The sequence below is a fragment of the Magnolia sinica genome, chromosome 8, assembly GCF_029962835.1.
Source record: "Magnolia sinica isolate HGM2019 chromosome 8, MsV1, whole genome shotgun sequence".
In the NCBI taxonomy this organism is placed as follows: domain Eukaryota; kingdom Viridiplantae; phylum Streptophyta; class Magnoliopsida; order Magnoliales; family Magnoliaceae; genus Magnolia; species Magnolia sinica.
The window spans coordinates 24,713,560-24,728,538 of NC_080580.1; the positions used below are offsets into that span (position 1 = coordinate 24,713,560).

Here is a 14,979-nt window from a genome sequence, read left to right on the forward strand (position 1 = left end):
GAGTTAGGTCTAGTAAAAGGTCTTTGATAATTATTTACGGCATTGGCTTGTTCATTCAACACTCCTCGAAAGGTAGGACAGTTTTCAGTTGTGTGAATGTTGCAATCACAGATGCCGCAAACAATTTCATTGACCTTATCCTTCTTTCCTTCCATGGCCTCAACTTTTCTTATGAGCGTAGTCACTTTACACTTGAGATCATCCTCTTCTTTCAAGATATATAATTCACCTTTCTCCTTTAATTGAGTCGGCCTAGATGTGGTGTTCGCCATTGGGTAATAGTCCCATGATTGTGTTTTTTCAGCGAGACTATCGAGGTAATCCCATACCTCGTCAACATCTTTGTTGATGAACTCTCCATTACACATTGTCTCGACCATTTGGCGCATGAAAGATGTCAATCCATCATAGAAAAAATTTGTAATGCGCCACGTTTCAAATCCGTGTTGTGGGCATGAACTGACCAAATCTTTGAACCTTTCCCAACATTGGAAGAATGTTTCATCTTCCTTTTGGGCAAAGTTCATGATTGCTTTTCTGAGGGTAATCGTTTTATGATGTGGGAAGAATTTTTTTATGAATTCCCTCTGCATATCGTTCCATGTGCCAATGGATCTAGGACGCAGTGAATGTAACCATGTCTTAGCTTTCTCTTTTAAGGAAAAAGGAAAGAGTTTCAGCCTAATTGTATCCTCAGATACATTAGGAAAACATAATGTAGCTATAATCTCATCGAACTCTTTCAAATGTAAATATGGACTCTCTGATTCGAGTCCATGGAATTTAGGAAGGAGTTGGATAACTCCTGGCTTGATGTCCATTTGTCTCGTGTTTTCAGGAAAAATCATGCATGAGGGCATACTCACTCCCGCCGGTTGTAGAAAATCTCGTAAAGTACGAGGCGGGGGTGTCTGTTGCACCTCATTTTCATCTTGGGTATCTTCCACCCTGGGTGGAAGTAGAGGAGGTTGGTCTTCAGCCATAACTTCACTTAACTCAGGGGATTTCGAGCGGTGTCTAGTCTTGCGATGGATAGTCAACCCCTCAACCAATCCTCCTTCAGTCAAGAGACGTCGAGTATCGTCACGGGCCCACTTGGGCATGAAAACACTCGCAGCCCTCAATTAAAAACCTAATCCTAAGAAAGGGAAAGAAAATCTAGAAAGAAGGAGAGAGTTGGAAAGAAATTACCAAATTGGAGTCCTAAGTTAAAAACCTGCAAAATAAAACAAAAATAAGTTAGATTCTAAAAAGAGAAGAATGATCCTTTAAAAGAAAAATAACAGTAAATTAATTTCTAAAAGAAGGTATTCTTAAAAGAAAGTGGAAATTTCTAAAGTAAATTACGGAAGATCTAAACTAGAAAGTAAATTATTAAAAGAGAACTGAAAAATAGAAAGTAGGGAAGGAGCTTACCGAATTAGAAATTTCTATCTTAAAGGCCTACAAAATAGGAAGGTTAGTTTCTAAACAAAAATTCTAAAAATAAATTAAGAAACAAATTAGATTCTAAGAGAGTTAAAATTACTAAAAATAAAAGTAGAAAGTTAATTAAGAAATAACCTAGTTTTTATTTCCTACAGATGAGAGGATACTAGAATTAGAAAATTTCTAAGATTTAAACCTTAATTCTAAAAACAGAAAAAGTAGAGAATTTTAGGAAAGAATTACCAATTTAGAAATTTATGTCAGGATCCTACAAAACAGGAAACAAGTTAGTTCTAAAAATCAAATAGAAATAAAAATCTAAACTAAAGTTAATAAAATCCTAATCTCAAACTAATTCTAAAACTAATTAATTTCAAAGAATCGTAACCGTCAGTCCCCGGCAACGGCGCCAAAAACTTGTTTACTCCCCAAGTATAGGGTTGTGATGTAGTAATAAACTCGGTAAGACCGAGGTCGAATCCACAGGGACTGATACCTGTACGTTATCTGAAACTAAGTAGAACTAGAACTAGACTAAGATGTGATCTAAACCAAATAGAATTTAGGAAATAATTGTGGAATAATTATCTAAAACTTTAAGGAATTCAGAGGAAGGAAACTAGGGATTCAGAGGATCCACTTGTAGAGATCAGGGAGATCTTATGCCTGCGGCAAGGATTATGGAATTCAAACTGAACTTACTTGATCTGATTTTTAAGAGATGAAAAGTATATGAATTAGAATGGATTCCATCATCTAACCATGCCCAGGAGACAAAGCAAACAACAGGATTAAACTAATTACCAACTAATTAACAATGTATGAAGATCAGGAAGGGTACCGTCATCCTACCATGCCCATGGAACAATGATGAACAACAGGGCTTCCTGGCTTCATAAACATAAAAAGGGGAAGAAAAAGGGATATTCAAAGCCGTTGCAGACCCATTGTAATTTCAGTCACAACAAACCATTAAAGACTAAAAAAAAATTCCATTAATACAAATCAATTTCAGTTCATGAATTTAAATGAAAAGCAGAAATATAGTATCTCCCATCTCGCCACAAGCTTCGCCTCTTAGCCCTAGCTAAGAGGACTAGCCACACACAGGCATGATGTGGCTAGAAAATAAAGTAAAATAAAACAAAAAGAAAAAGCAATGAACAGAAAAAGAATGCCAAACTCCACTCCTCATCCAAGCTCCTGTTGCTCACGTCCAGCCTTCCAAATTGAATGCCCCATCTCTCTCCCGCACCTTCCTTTTTAAAGATGGAAAGCTCTCTCCAGAGCTGCTGTGGAGTCCTAAAAGGATTAGGCTGCAGAAACAGTCCTTCCGCAGTCAAAAAATGCCCTGCCCTCTGCTGCGAGGAACCTCACGCAATCCGGAATACCACGTCTCCGCGCTTCTTCTTCTTTGTTTTTTTTCAAAAGGACAACGTCCTCTGGGAGTTTTCGTGCAATCCTACATGATGAACGGTTCAGATCAGCTGTCCGACCGCGCCCAAGGGCGTACAATCCGCCGTAAAAACCGGACGGCTTCCGGTTGCGAAAACAGGGTAGCGTCATTGACGCTGTGACGATGGTGGGCCCCACTTCACTATCTTTTTGGAAAATCCGAGCCGTCCACTGCGATCTACTCAAAAAATCAGGTGGGAAGCACTACTTTTGGACCAAATTCCATGTGGCCCACAATACCTTCTACTCCGCCGTTCATCATGTCTTTAACGGTTAGGATTCTTTAACATTTTACATGGTCTCAAAAGGCCGCCTTGGTGAGGTAAATACCCCACCTACGCACACAATGGACGGTCCCGATTGATGCTATACATGATGTGTGGGGCCCACAAGCAGAACCGACGGTCGGCAGCGTTACGCTGTTGCGTAATTAAAAAAATTTGAGTTTGAGTTGGTCAGCGCCTGCTGACCAACTTCCTTATTTTTTATGTTCGTCCGGTGCACTTGTGCACCTTGCACGTGCACTGCATGTGTGGGTCCCATGGTGATGTTTGTAAGAAATCTGCTCCATCCATCTGTTTTGACACGTAGTTTAAGGCGTTGAGACCAAAATTGGAGTATATCCCAATCCAAGCGGGGCCCACATAATGATTAAAGAGGCTGATCTGTCCGTTGGGCCACTTCCACAGTGATCCAGGAGCTGAAATTTTACGTGTACGGTTTATTTATGGTCCTCAGGCCACGTATGAAGTTTCGAACTGATCAGATAGTGGGAACCCTATGATCTTGCATTCTGGACACTTTTCAGGCCACTTGAGCTTCAATTCCTTGATTTTCTTGGGTCCCTGATGTGTAATTCTGTTGATCTTGGGTCTCTGGAGTCCGTCCCACGCTTTGGTGTCATTAGAGCGTTAAGTCCATGCTTTAAGCACCCATTTTGGTCCAGGCTCGTACATACACTCTGCATTATAAACACGATTAATCAGGCCATTAAGCAGTATCATGCGTGTAAATCTATGCAATAAATGGGTCTGATATGCAATATTTGACCCTCAACAGGCGGCCAATCACTAGTTTCTTGTGGGTGGTCTACCTGAGATCTAGATCTACCTCAATTTTGTGCTTATGCACTAAAATGATCCATAAAAATGGATAGACAACATGAATAATATGCATACACCATGGTAGGACCTACAAAGCTTTTCCAATTGCGTGATGGTGCATGCTGCCCTAGGCAATCTAAGTACCATCCCTCACAACCATCTCCAATAGAAAATGGTTAATTGGTGTATCAAGTTGGACTCAATGTGATATTTATGTAAAATAAATCCCAACCACTAGGTTTTTGATGCCATGTTAGGCCATGGGCCCAAAAATCAATTCCATTTATCATTCACGTTGACTTGGATATAATGTAAAGGGCTCTACCAATTTCCATTAGTGTGGCCCAAGTGATTCATGTCCAGTTACAATTTTTAGAGCACATGCCTTTTTTCTTTTTCTTTTTTTTCTTTTTTTTTTTTTTTTTTTTTGCAATTTAGTGGTTGGAGTGAATTTCATACAAGTATCATGGTGAACCCTTTCAAAATCAAGGGTATACATCTCTCTCCCAACCATTTTAGTGTGGCACACGAGAATCACATGTCATTATGATTTTTTTGTCTTTATGCCCAATATGAGGCTTAATAACAAATGGTCATAGTGGATCTCACAAAAACATTACGGTGGGCCTTATCTAGGTCAATAACTATGCCTCATAGAAACTTTTTTTTTGTAAGTAAACTTTGTATACAGTTGAAGAAGTTCTATCGGACAAAGTGATGGGTTCCACTAGACAAGGTGACTAGATTATCGGATAAAGTGATGAAGTTCCACTAGACAAAGTGAGAAGGTTACTGGACAACGTGACAAGATTCAATTATAGAAAGTGATGGGATTCTGCAAGACAAACTGATGAGGATGTTGGACAAAATGACGGGATTTTACTAGATAAAGTGATGAGGTTCCAATAGACAAAGTAACAGGATTATGGAATACAGTGATGGAGTTTCACTAGACAAAGGGACGAAATTTCCAGAAAAAGTAACGTGGTTCCACTAGAATGAATGATGGAGTCTTACTCGACAAAGTGACATGATTCATTAGACAAAGTGATAGAGTTGCTGGATAGCTACAAGATTCTGCTAAACAAAGTGATGTGACTGTGAGATAAAGTGGCATGGTTGCAGTAAACAAGGTGATGGATTTTATTAGAGAAAGTGACCAGGTTGCCTGACAAAGTGGTGAGGTTCTATTAAGTGATGGGGTTGCTGAAAAAAGTGTGATGGTTTCATAAGACAAAGTCACAAAGTTGTTGGACAAAATGACAAGATTTGACAAGACAAAGTGATGATATTACTAAACATAGTGAAGGGTTCCACTAGACAAAGTGATGGAATTATTAAACATGGTGACGGGTTCCACTAGACAAATTGATGGAATTGTTAGACAAAGTTGTGTGGTTACACTAGCCAAAGTGACATGGTTCTCTTGTAACACTCTGAACTAATAATACTTGAGTACCGAATATCTTAAAACATCACCAAATAATTTTATTTTATGAGTGACACAAATAAATGTGCACACACCCCACTACACTCAAGAACCCTAAAAATTTGTGCACATAACCCAAATTTTGGGTTGGTGTATCCACAGTCTATTAGGCCCACAGCTAGGGTTAGGCAATCCAACACGTAATAACCAGGTCATCTAATAAATGGGGATATCATTGGTGTCCATCACATCTAGGCTAGGAATTCTTATAACCATTGAGATCAATAAGGAACGGCATCCGATCCACAGATTGTAAGAAATCAACATACACAACCCAAAACTTAGCAGTATGACCCACTTGAATTTTGGTTCTACTTGACAAATGGGCCGGGGTCCTAGCAGACTCGATAGAACCCAATGATTGGTCCAGATTTAAGACAACATAGTGGGCACCACATAGTGGATGCAAGCGCATAGCTTGTGTGATCTCACGGCTCACCGAGCCAAGCCCGTGGTCAAATTGACGACATCTCTTTCCTTGACGTTTTGCAATGCGATCACTTCCGTCCATTTGGAGAAATAGTCTGTTGTTGCTAGTATATATTGTTTTCCTTTAGCCGAAGACGGAAGTCCTCATGCGGCAAAAGGCCAAGAAGCTACTGATTGATGGAGATCTTCAGGAGGCACATGTATGACATCACCATGGATTTGGCATTTGTGACATCGTCGGCTATAATTGATAGCGTCTTCGAACATTGTGGGTCAGTAATACCCCATTCGATGCACCTGATGGAATGGATTTCGGCCAGCTTGATGTGCTCCACACTCTCCAGAATGAGCTTCCTGCAATATTTGATTTGCTTCTTCCGTATTCAGACATCGCATCAAGATTTCGTTATGAGACTTTCTGTATAATATTCCGCTACATATAACAAATCTCTTTGACCTTTGTTTGACCTGCAACCTTTGTGCTAGGTCCTCCAGTAGAATATCGTATTTGATATAATCTACAAAAGGCTGGCATTAGTCATCCATTGTGACCTCCAAGCATGATATAGGAAGTGCTTCAGCAGCTTTATTAATGATTTTGGGTGATGGCAAGAACCTTCTTCTATTGTTACCTAAAGAGGACTTCGATCAAGGTAGGATAAAGCTTCTGCCAGGGTAGCTAAAGCATCTACCCTTGCATTCGCGCATCGCGATACATGTTTGATTTCAACATGATGGAATTGCTCTAACAATTGTTGCGCTCATCGATAGTATGGTAAGAGCTCCTGTTTTCTTATTTCAAACTCGATTGTCAGCTGATTTATGATCAACTTGGAGTCCTAAAAAATCTGCAGCGTTTTTATTTTCATTTCTTGAGCTATCTCCATTCCAATGATGAGAGCTTTATATTCAGCTTCATTATTTGCACATGCAGTACCCAATGTGAAAGTGTAAGGCAACAAGTCGCCCTGAAGAGTAATGAATATCACTCCAGCACCTGTTCCTGACATTCGAGAAGCGCCGTCAAAGTACATTTGCCATGGGTTTGACGATTCAATCATCATAGCTTATTCATCAGGAAAGTCATCACTGATAATTTCACTTTCTGTCATGGGATAAGCTGCCAAGAAATCTGCCACTGTTTGCCCTTTCATTGCTTTTGCCAGTTCATAAGTGATTGTATATTCTGAGAGCAACAACATCCACTTGGCCAATCTTCCTGATAACATCAGCCCCGTAATTAAGAACTTAATAGGATCCACTCACGAGATTAAAATTATATCGCAAGAAAGGCAATAATGTTGTAATTTCTGTATTGTAAATATTAATGTTAAGCACACTTTCTCAATTGACGAATAATTGCATTCTGCGCCTAGTAGAGTTCAACTTAAGTAATAAAGCGCAATTTTCTTACCGTGCTCATTCACCTGTGCCATTAGAGCCCCCAATGAATTCTCAGCTGCAGATATGTATAGAATGAGTGGTTTACCCTTTATAGGAGCTACCAGTACTGGACGCTGTTTCAACAATTCTTTGATTGAATCAAACGCATTCTTGCAGGACTTGTCCCAAACAAATTCTGTTCCTTTCTTCATCAAATGAGAAAATGGGTGACATCTCGCGGCGAGATTCGAAAAGAAATGACAAATGTATGCCAACTTTCCTTGCAAGCTTTTTAACTCTTTCAATGCTTTCGGAGGTGGCATATCTTGTATTGCTCTAATCTTTCCCTGATCGACTTCGATTCCTCTGTGTCTAACAACAAAACCAAGGAATTTCCCTGATAAGACACTAAAAGCACATTTGGCCGGATTCATTTTTAATTGTATCTTTCGAAGTCGATAGAAAACTAGAACCAGATGTTCGCGATGTTCTTCATGATTATCTGATCTCACCACCAGATCGTGAACATAACATTCAACATGCTTATGCATCATGTCGTGGAAGATATTTTGTATTACTTTTTGGTATGTTGTGCTAATGTTCTTAAGTCCGAAGGGCATGACCTTATAATAATAGATCCCTAAAGAAGTCCTGAATGTTGTATGTAAGCCCCGTATCCTAGCCTGTACTGTTCTGTAGGCTTCCGTAGTCATCCCAGTAGAATTCCGGTGACCTGCGATCTGTTATCGACGTTTGTGCGCGATCTTGAGTCGTGTCCGGTATATCTGAGTCGGCTTGACCCGAGACTTGTACCCTAGCGACCGCGCCATCGCCGCGGTTCTAACATTGCTTATTATGCGCCGAGGCGATACCCAGGCCAAGAGATGTGGGCCAGCGTTCAATTCGAGGAAAAACGTCATGCAAGAGAATCTCTACCAAATGTCAAATCAATCCCATCAATCAATCAAAGTACAACTCATCACTCCATCCGATCCCCAAGTACACAAGCCATTCCCCAAAGTCAACCCTCTGTCTCTCCACCCATTGCTCTTCTTACACACCCATCTCTCTCTCCTTACATCACCCCTCTCTCTCATTACTCTTTCATCCAAGCAACCCAAGGAGAGATCCAATGTACAAGCTTCCCATGAGAGAGCTAGGTGTGGCCCACCTTCCTACAACCCAATTCAATCCTTAGATTATCATCTCCACCATTAAAGGAGCTCCTTAGGAGCCTTGGAGCATTAGGGAGAAAGAAGGATGAAAGGTGTGTGATCTTATGTTTTGATTTGTGATTTAACGGCCCACTTATGGTGGGACCCATCTTGATGTATGCATTGTATAGGGAAGGCCCATAGTTGCAGGGTCCCTCCCCTTCTCACGATCTCTCTCCCTCTCCCTCTCTTTTTCCTTGATTTCATGGCCCACCTTGATGTATTATCCTCACCGTCCGATCTTGAGCCCCACCATGTTGTTGCCCATTTTGGGACAGATCTGATAAAGGAAAAATATAAATATCAGTCTGATCCAAAGTTGGAGGGCCACGCTGCCGTGGACCCCACCTTGATGCATGGTGTATCCATGTCGTCCTGCTTTGGGGACCCACCATGATATATGTGTTATATCTGACCGTTGTGGGGCCCACATATGATGTACGTGCCTTATCCATGTCACCCCAGCAGACGATGGGCCCTACCCAGATGTACGTATCTCATATCCAGCCGTCCATGGCAGCCTCACCGTGATATATGTATTTGATCAATGTTGCACAGCAGCCGTGGGACCCACTTGATGGACGTGTATCCACACTGTCCATCCAATGAATAGATTTAAATTTCCAGCGTACCTCACCATGATGCACGTGTGGATCCTCACCGTCCATGGCTTGGACAGTGGGCCACATCGCCATATGTATTACATCCAGCGTCCATCTATCTGGACCCTGGTTGCTGCTCAAAGAAGAAAAAAAAAAGATAAAATAAAATATATGTGAATATATAATATAATAATATATAAATAATATAGTATATATATATATACTATATTATTTATATATATACATATATATATATAATTTGATGGGCCCCACGTGGGACCCACCCACCTATGGGAAGAGAATTGGCTGGTCTATCACCACACTAGCTATGTGCTGATGTGTTCACGTCAGCAAGACGGTTTGATCACAGATGTGATCCAGACCGTCCGTCCGTTTAAATGGTGGGCCACGTGTGTGGACACCACCATGATGTATGTTTTTCATCCGCACCATCCCTAGTTGGGACGGTGGATCCCCACCATAAGGAATGTGTTTTATTCATACCGTCCATCTGTTGAGAGAGTGGACCCACCCCACACGTGTGACACATGTGGCAGGTGGGACCCACCTTAATTTATGTATTATGCATTCACACCGTCCCTAGTGAGGGACGTGGACACCTCCATGATGTATTTATTTCATCCACACCGTCCAGATTGCACTGGATGGTGCTGGACAGTGTTTGGACGATACAAAATCATGTTTAACGGTGTTGTGGACCCCACCTCAATGTATGTTCCATATCCACACCATCCACAATGTTTGGATGGTGCTGCACAACATTTGGACAGTACCGATTTACATGGATAATGTTCGGATGGTGCTGGACAATGTTTGGGTGGTGCTGATCATCATTAGGGTGCCATGTGCCCCATAGAATGATGTGTACAGTGATACACATGCTGCACCTGTAACTATTGTAATGATTTTAGATGTAATTCAAGCTCCCATCCACAAGGCCCACTTTGATGTATTTTGTGGCCCACTCGAGAGGCCCACTTTGCTACACTTATGGCCCATCTGTGAGGCCCACCTTGAGGTATTTATGGCCCGATGATGTGGCCCACTTGATTGTATATGACACCCATGTATAGGGCCCACATATTATGTATTTGAGGCCCACAGGATAGGGCCCATTATGATGGAATTGCGGCCCAGATGGAAAGGCTCATTATGATGTATATTAGGCCCATGAATGAGGCCCGATGTGATGTATACAAGGCCCATAAGATGGGGCCCACCTGCTTGAATCTGAGGCCCATGGGCAAGGCCCATTGTGATGTATTTGTGGCCTATGGGTAAGGCCCATTGTGATATGTATTAGGCACATTAGTGTGGCCCATTGATGTATATAAAGCCCATTGGTGCAGCTCGTGGTCACCTTCAACTTGATGTATATGAGACCCATTGGTGAGGCCCGTGGACGCAGTCCACTTGATGTATATGAGGCCCAATGGTGCGGCCCATGTGATATGGCCAACTCGATATATGTGAGGCCTATTGGTGTGGCCCATGGATGCGATCCACTTGATGTATTTGATGGCCCATGGGTTGAGGCCCAATGTGATGTATATAAGGGTCATGAGTGAGGCCCAATGAGATGTATGTAAGGCCTTTGTATGGAGCTGAACGTGATGTATATGAAGTCCATTGCGATGTGTGATTACTCCATGATGTATGTAATGATGATTATGGCGGGTCATACCTTGAGAGCAATGATGGTTTAATGGCCACATTGATGGGCAATGATGGTTTAATATCCACAACCTTTCCTTATCTCCTTTGTTAGGCCGATTGTCGATTCCGATTATCGAGGCTGATTCCGATTGTCGAGATTGATTTTGATTGTCGATTCTGATTATTGAGGCTGATCGTCGAGGCCGATTCCGATTGTTGAGGCTAATTCGATTGTCGATTCCGATTGTCGAGGCCGATTTTGATTGTCGATTCTGATTATCGAGGCCGATCGTCGAGGCCAATTTCAATTGTCGATTCCGATTGTCGAGGCCAATTTCGATTTTTAATTCCAATTGTTAAAAACGATTCTGATTGTCGAGGCCGATTTCGATTGTTGATTCTTATTATCGAGGCCGATCGTCGAGGCCGATTCCGATTGTCGAGGTCGAGGCCGATTATCGAGGCCGATTTTTGAGGCCGATTCCGATTGTCGAGACCGATTGTATAGGCCGATTCCAATTGTCGAAGCCTAATGTGATGTATATGCAGTCCATATTTGAGTCTCATTATGATGTGTATTCAGCCCGTGTTTGAGACCTAATGTGATGTATATTAGGCCTATGTGACGAGGCCCATTGTAGTGCATTTGCGGGCCAGGCGATGGAGCCCATTGTGATGTATCTTAGGCCCATCGTGATGTGAATTGAGCTCTTGAGTAAGGCCCATAGTGTTGTATATTAGGCCTTTATGCGAAGCCATGGGTCTACTATATGTAAGGCTCTATGTGGGCCATTCCTTGGGGTAATGTTGGTTAAATGTCCACATTGTTGAGGCCGATTGTTGATGTCGATTATTGATACCAATTATGAGTATGTGACAGCATAGCATCATGATATATGCCCATACGCATCATCTGCATATTTGTTATGAGATGTGGTTGACCATTGCATATGTCATTAGGTAGGTTGTTATAAGACTCCCTGATAGGCAGAGGTTATCTAACATGAGCGCACAGTATGCGCAGGATTTATGCATGACTGGATTGTATGACTCATATATCTTGCATTGTGTGTTATGATTACTGTACGACCTAGCGACATCAGGGTCGTAGCCTCCACAGGCATATCATGGATAGCCAGATGAGACACCGAAAATGTTTAGTTCGAGTATCGGGCTGCCATAAATGGCCCTGGGTGAAAATTTATAAAATCTCTTTGTACTAGAGGACGCCCCAACGTCAAGACCGAGTAGATATATATATGAGAGCATAAGGGCCGTATTCTAGTAGGTCGCGTCTCTCACTGTGTCGTGGTCAGTTGGGAGGGGGTGTGGCCTTACCTGCCTGAGGGAGTAGGCATAGCTAGGCTGATTTTGACCCACTCGTGAATGGGTTTGCTATCAACGTACCGGGTAGATATTGGCTGACTACTGGCCAGGCAGATAGTGAGGTGTCTTCTACTTACCCAGTTGTGGGCTTGATGGGGGCGGCAAGCTGGTGTAGAGTGTACTAGACCCCGGTGATGATCTCAGAGATAAACGGTACTGATATGTGGACTTATTGAGTAGGAGTTGCATATTCATTCATTCATTATCTACTCGGCTAGGGTTGCGCAACTATTTGTTACGTGTACCTTCGCAATGGCCAAGATTTCGGTTAGGGCGCGCGAGTAACCCGAGATCAGGAGTTTACCACATTGAGTCTGACTATCCAAATTTGGTATGAGACTGGTTTGGATAGAAGTCCCTTATGATGGACCTCATAGCCTGCGATACTACGTACTATCATCCCGACTTCACACTCCAGCATGGTCATTTCATTCGCATTGCATATTGCATTGCATCCTCAGCACAGCATTTAGTTCACTGTGCTTCTGTATTGCATAACCTGATTAAGGTTGACAGTATTCGTCGACTCGGTATATGATATTTGGCTTACCATGTCTCCGCATTGCATAGCTGATCTATATTGTTCCTCAGTATATGATATTGGCCTATTATATTTTTTTCATCGCATAACCTGGATAAGGTTGATGGTATTTATAAACTTGCCAGCATGTTTCCGCGTTACTCTTGTACGATTTATGGATTACCAGTATTTTCGCTTACTCTAATATCTATATACTAGGCACTTACCTTGTGCACACACTTACACCACCCTCTAAGCTTTCTATAAGCTTATGCACGATAAATGCATGCAGGTGGCATTAGGTTGCAGCAAAGTTGAGCATGGAGCGTGCAACGAAGGCTGCTCAGGTGATAATAACGTTAACGGAGGCTGTCCTGGTTGTCTTAAGTGTTTTGGCACAAAATAAAACTTCCTTTTCGCATTTACTCTTCCAAACAATTCATCCTTCATGGCTTCTTTTCTTATCATCTCCGCATGATCACTTTTTGGGTCTTTATTTTCATCATTCTTCTCCCCTTCTTCTAAGGCGAATCCATCATAGTAACTGGCATCGGTGAAGAAAGCTTTTGCTTCTGTATACGGTCTTGAATCAGCAATCACCTTATATTGAATTCCATCTTTGCAATACTTGAAGCATTAGTGCAAAGTTGAGGGTATAATGCCATATTGGTGCATCCATGGCCTACCCAAAAGGAGGTTATATATTATTACTGCATTGATGACATGACAAACAACATTTATTGTCAACTCTCATATTTTCAAAATCAATGTAATTTTTCCTAACGCACACTGCCCATCTTGATTAAAACCCTGCATCATCATTTCACTAGTGCATAAATGTGAGAGGCGATATCCGAGTTCGTTTAACACTGTTAATGGCAAAAAATTCACTGCTGATCCGTTATCCAACATTATTCGCTTAACCTGTTTATCGTGAATGTGACCCATGATCATTAATGGCCTGTTATGCTACTTATTGCAAGTCAAATCATCGTTAGAGAAAGAAATGATGGGCAAGCAGTTGATTTTTGCCTCTTGTTCTGTATTTTCCATCTCTACGAGTAATGCTTTTCTAACCTCATTATCGGATAGGGCCTGAATCAGAGTGTGTCTACAGTCTTTTGATAACTATAGTGCATCATACATACTTAACCGAGCCGGTATACATTTCAAATGGCTTATCACATCATAAGTCACCATCTCGACTTCATTCTTTTCTTCTTTTCTATTGTTATCGACATGCATTCCTGATACTATTTCTCGTACCCCTTCAACTTTTTGTTTTCGGAGAGGACTTGTCACCCTTCTTCCCGAGCATAGCGTGATCACCGCAGCTTTATTCATTTGTTCTGTATTGTTATCGGTATTCATGCTCCTGCTTTCCTTTTTTTTAAGCCCTCCCTTTCTCTTGTATATAATCTCCCGTCCGAAAATCATATTTATTGACGTTTTTCTGCTTCTTTCTATTTCTTTACCCATTATGATCTCACCTCTGTTAATCATCTTCTGAATTATGCACTTCAAGGTAAAGCAATTTTCCATGGGATGTCCCAACAAACAGTGATAATGGCAAAATTTTCTTTCTTACGTCATTTCTGCTTCTTCTGGCCGTTTAGACGGGGGTAATTCTATTGTCCCTACACTCAACAGTTGTTTCATCATGGGGGTAATGTCTTCCTTCTCAAACGTAAATCCTTCATGGGAATTAAGAGATCTTGGTCTTTTATCATTGAATCTGCATTTGTAACGATCTGACTCTTCCCTTTTCTTGGTTCTTTTCCTATCGCGAGGAATATTGTTCTTCTTTTCTTAGTCTACAAATTGGCCATCAGTCTACCATGCCCTCTTCTGCCTGTCTCGTAATGTAATGTTGGCATTTTCATGGTCATTAGTTCCAATGCATGGGCCTTCGTAGATAGGTCACGGAAAGTTCTTATATTAGCACTGGTGAGACCAAATGCAATTCTAGTCTCCATAGAATTTAGGCACATTTTCACTTGTTCTTTTTCTTCCTGTAGCTGTCTGATAAAGCCCCAAATGTCTTCCATCGATCTATGAACTTTTCTACTAGTTCGCCTTCTCTTTGTTGTACAAAAGCTAGTTCTATAATGCTAACATCACGATCTGATGAGAAAAAGTTTGACATAAATGCATCTTGCATTTGTTCCCATGTTCGTATTGATTCTGGTGCTAGGCTAGAGTACCATCGGAAGGCCTTTCTTATCAAAGAAGAACCGAATAACCATAAGTAGTACTACAGGACATTAAAGAAGTTACCCATTATCGTGATGAA

At 41.4% G+C, this 14,979-nt stretch overlaps 1 non-coding gene across 1 annotated transcript; it reads left to right on the forward strand.

Moving 5' to 3' along the window:
* The first annotated feature begins 438 nt into the window (after nucleotides 1-438).
* On the forward strand, nucleotides 439-545 carry LOC131254395 (small nucleolar RNA R71). The gene has a single exon (XR_009175511.1). It is a non-coding gene; the product is annotated as a small nucleolar RNA R71 (small nucleolar RNA).
* The last annotated feature ends 14,434 nt before the right edge of the window (nucleotides 546-14,979 follow it).